This window comes from Hevea brasiliensis, chromosome 9 (assembly GCF_030052815.1).
Source record: "Hevea brasiliensis isolate MT/VB/25A 57/8 chromosome 9, ASM3005281v1, whole genome shotgun sequence".
Lineage (NCBI taxonomy): Eukaryota > Viridiplantae > Streptophyta > Magnoliopsida > Malpighiales > Euphorbiaceae > Hevea > Hevea brasiliensis.
In genome coordinates, this window is record NC_079501.1 from 97257362 (window position 1) to 97262470 (window position 5109).

Genomic DNA, 5109 nt, shown 5'->3' on the forward strand with positions numbered 1-5109 from the left:
TTAATTAATTTTAATTAATTTTTAATGACTTATTAGTTGAATAATTGGTTTACTAATTAAATCATTGATCTATTTACTTGGTTCTTTCGCCGAGTCAATATATTGGCCTGGTTTAATAACACTGTTTATATGGAATCACTGGCTTATGGTATAATTTTTCCGTATTTACCAACGTACCATTCTAAGGTATCGGTCACGATTCTTAGAGTTGAGGGTCCGAGATCAGACCGTAGGCTGTGCAATTTCGTCTGATTTTAATTTGGTTTGATTTAGTTTCATCCGGTTCTTTTGATGTCGGTTCTGATTTCGGTTCAGTTCTTTCAGTCCTGTTCTTTTTGTGAGGAGAAACAAATCCAACCCTCGACTCTTCCTCTGTAACGTCTTCTGCTTTTCACTTGTTCTCTCTTTCTCTCTCTCTCTCTGTCTCTCTCTCAAAACTTCTCATCAAGCTATGGCCGATGCGTATTGGAGATACAGCGAAGCACGGCAGCAGCAACAGCAGGCCATTCCTACTCTCGTTGGAAAACGTCCTCGCTCAGACTATGGTAAGTGACGATTCTCTTATCAAAGTTCTCTTTTTTTGTGCCCTATTAAGTTTTCTACTTCTATCTTTTGCAGAAATTAGGGTTTTCTTTTTTTTTAAGTTCCCGATAAAATTTTCTGAAAGAAGGGTTTCAATTTCTTTTCTTTTCCTTAAATTTCTCGAAAATTTAACGGAGCTTTGAGGAAATGGAGAAATTTGATTTATTTTCTGTTCGATTTTTAGTTCAATCTATTCCCATTCATAATGTTTGATTGAATTGTGTCACATTGAATTCTCACACAACCATTCTTAGATTTCTATTTCTCTCAAAATGATTTTTTTTTTTGTTAACTTAAAAGGAATTAAATTAATTTATTCCATGAGAATTGAGAAAAATAAATTAATTAAATTGAATCCTTGTAAAATTCTAGTTTCCAAACATGGGTGTGTGATTTAGCTTATTACTGAAGCCTCGTCTCAGCCTTTTGTTTTATATGTATGGAACTATTTGTTTGTTCTGTCTGTTGTATAATTGCTTGAATTATTCGAAAACTTATTGCTCCCTACAAAAACCATGTTTTATATGTGTTTGATATCGATGATAGATTTTAGTGGTCAAATTTAAATTAGTAATACTGGCAATTTACTTAGCATGAGGAGGGTTTTATGATAACTTTTATTTGCTTCCAAAATGTGGTGTGATGAATCCCAAAAATATTGGAATGGCTTTATTGGCAAAGGAACTGCATTTGGTCTTTTTTTACTTTAGTTAATGTAAAGGATGAGTTTCTATATATACGTCATAGGTTTTAAAGGCACAAAGGGGTTTTTAAACCTAGGCATAAGCGCAACCACGTGCCCAAGAGAGGATCAGTTTCTATATATACGCAATAGGTTTTAGCAAATTTTGCTGTTGATTTTGTGGATCTTATTTAACTCTTATCGCCAATCATTGAAGAAAATCTGGAACTTTCTATTTGCTTTTTGTCCAAGGAGTAATTTCTCAAACAAGGATAAAAATGATCAATTAGTACCAATTAAGAAACCATTTGATAACCTTATAAATGAATGTAGGCAATCTCCTAATTAATTATTCTAATTTAGGACTCGTCGGTTACTATATCATACTATTTTGTACATATGATGAAAAGTGCTGCTGAACTTGTATTTATCTCCCATATGTGATACAAGTAAAGGGGTAGTCCCAATAATCGTGTATTCTCGTGTTATTTGTTTTCAAAAGGAAGGGGCAGCTATTGGCATAGTCTTTCATTAACTTTGTTCTTGTAGCCTGGCATTTCTAAAGGACCTAATGACAGTCTCAGCTGTTTATGAGCTATCAATTCTCTCTTGGAGGGCAATGTTTAAAATAAAGAAAAATTCAAGAGCATAGGAAGTTTATTCTCTTGAAGAAATTATATGTTTGTAAATAACAGAAAACTCCACTTCTTCTTTTCTTTTACCTCTCCTAAAGTCTTGTTTTGATATGTTTTTTCTCCTTGTGTTTTTGGGGGGAGCTTTTAAAACTTCCTCAATTTGGTAAATAATTTATGTTCACTAAAAATTCAATAGGAAATCTGCCTTTGCATTGACTGCAAATCATCTTCAAAACACTCTGCTGATAAATATACAATAACTTCTCCATGCCTGGCAATTTAGGATGTCCAGGCCAGCTGATTCTGATGAACTAGTAGTTTTTAGTATCATTAGTAATTGTTAGCATTACGATTTACGAGATCAACAATCCTGGTTAGTTTAGAACTTTTTTCTCTTATAAATTTCCCTTTGGTATTTTGATTTCCATTTTATACTGAAATGCTATTTATCTGCTCTTGGAATAATGTGCCTTAGCTTGTTCTTTCACCTGGGCCCTTGATTTTCTTAAATAGTTTATTTATTGGAGTACATACTTAATCTTGTAGATGTCCCTAGTGGCCATGAGCTGCCCAATTATTATCCCGTGATGATGACAGGCGGCTCTCCGTGCAGTTAGAGATTCAGATTCCATCGGGTATCCTATGATCGATACCTTCGTGGCACGGTGCTTGGTTTTCTTAAAGTCTTTCAACTTTATTTCCAGTTTTGTTGCTTTTGAGCATTGAAACTAACCATCAATGATATATTTCAGCCTATGTCGGCCTACAGTGGAGGACAGTCTGCTAGACCAATAAGTGGAGTGCCTAGTCGTCCTGTTGATGATTCGCGTGTTGTAGGTATTGGGAGACTGGACCCAGGGGCTACTGTAAAAGACAGGACAATGGGATTGGGAAGTGGCAGACCTGAGGCCCCACTGCCTCCTGATGCTACCAGTACACTGTTTGTAGAGGGCTTGCCATCTGATTATGCTGTGACGGGAGGTGTCACGTATCCTTCAGTTGGCTTCCATGAGTCAATCCTATTATTACTTGACTTTGCCCTTCTAGTTTTATTCCTTCACCTTGGTTAACAGATATCTTTCGCCCTTTTGTTGGCTACAAAGAAGTGAGACTTGTGAGCAAGGAATCAAGACGCGTAAGTTTGTTTCTCCTCCTCCACCTCTTCTCTCTCTCTTTCTCTTATTATTATTATTATTATTATTATTATTATTATGTGGAGTGAAAATTTAGTATATTCATGGATTCATTGACTTGAAAAATAGCAGCCGGGGGGAGATCCACTAGTACTTTGTTTTGTTGACTTTTTGAGTCCTGCCCATGCTGCCACTGCAATGGATGCCTTGCAAGGTGAGCTTAACATACTTTACTGTTTTTACCCCTTATAGGTATTGTAATTTTGCATATCCATCGTTTCTCTTTCTGTTTGTTTATTGCTTTCTGCACTTGGTGGAGGTTATTTGTTGTGTTGTATAGCAGCTTTAGTGGTGGTTTAATGCCTACAACTAGGCTGAATTTTGTGCTATTAAAGACCTTTGGTAATGTTAGCTGGCTTTGAGATTCAATTCTTACCTAAAACGCCAGAGCGTGGGGGTCACACTAAATAATTAACTAATAACAAGATTGTTAGCAATACATCTTGTTAAGAATGCAGGTGGTTGATGGATGTTGTTGGTGGGATACTCTCTCTTTCTCTCTCTTGTGTGTGTGTGCTTGGATTCAATGGATCATAAAGAACTAGTCAGGCATGCTACTTAAAATATTTGGGGTCTGTCCGATTATATGTTCAGTCGAGGGTTTAGCTGGAATCTAAATCTTGCTGTTATCTTATTCTTTAGCCTCATCATTTTCTGATCTCCTTCTGCCATGTTAAGCAAAGGGGCTAGCTAATTTCTCCCTCTATCATGCATGGGCAGAAACAAAGGTTGTTGGTAAGTTACCTTAGGAAGCAGAAAAGCTATATTGTCCATTCCTCTTTTGCAGTGCCTTTTTCAATCAGGTATAATTGGTGGCTCGACATTTACGACTTAGTGCGTTTCAAAAGTAATGATGAACATTTGGTAAATGTCGAGTGTGAACTTGCGGTAGATAATTTGAACGTTTTATATGCTCTATCTGCTCCTAATTCGTGCAAAGCGCAGTCAGTTGTGCGGCGTAAATAGTCGAGCTGGATTTTGCAGGTTATAAATTTGACGAGCATGACCGTGACTCGGTCCATTTAAGGTTGCAATTTGCTCGCTATCCTGGTGCGAGGTCAGGTGGCGGGCATCGCGGAAAACGTTAAATAATGCAGTTATGCAGGTGATTAATACTTTCCTTTATCCGCTCAACCTCTTATTATTCTTCGCGGTTAGATGGTAAGAAAAACTTTATTGTAAAACAATGAATCAAGCTAAATCATGGAACGACGCTTCTCTGTAGGATTTGCGCAAACTGGGGAGGTTATGATAATGAGGGATGATACAACAGCGTTGCAGTTACAAGAATTACACAAATCTATGAATGGACGCCTTCGTTAGGATGAAAATGAATTGTGTTTTTTGATAATTATGGGGCAATTAGTAGAGACTATGGTGTGCTTCTGTTAGAAAATTGCCAATTTTATTTGCTTCAGATTGCTTGAGACTGTGTCCATATGCATTTTGGAAGATACTAGTAAATTTATTTCTAGATGAGCAGTGAATATCTTTTGAATGTCTGCGTTGGGATTGGGAGTTAGTGACCACACACACAGGCATCTACGTTCATGGAAATACACACACTGACGAAACATGTAGCTATGGTAGTTCTAATGTGGTTGACACACGAAAATGGTAATATTAACTTTCGTAACTTCTCTCTGAAACTTATTCAAAACAAATAAATGTTTAGTCGTGGAAACAAAAGGGGGGAGAGTTTTTTTGCTCGGTCTTTCTTCAGATTTTGATTTTGTGGTGTATCTTTCAGGTTTTGTAACTGTTTCTGTTTCCTTATTTCTCTAATATTTTCTTGAAAGTTTTATCCAATACCCGATTGGCTTCGTTTATCATCCTATTTCATTTAATTTTTTGGGGTCATGGTTGAGCAGTTCAGCCCTTGAGTGCGTTTTGATGGGTTTAGTTTTTTGAGTGTCTTGATTGGATGTGGGATGCATGGCAACTCGCTTTTGCTACCTCCTTAAGGCTCAACCAAGTCCAGTCTGCTTTTGGATTGAGAACTTGATTTAATTGTGAT

The 5109-nt window shown here is 36.7% G+C and overlaps 1 pseudogene; it reads left to right on the forward strand.

Annotated features, from left to right (window-relative positions):
- Nucleotides 1–391: 391 nt before the first annotated feature.
- Nucleotides 392–4574, forward strand: LOC131169140 (RNA-binding protein 1-like; annotated as a pseudogene).
- Nucleotides 4575–5109: the final 535 nt, after the last annotated feature.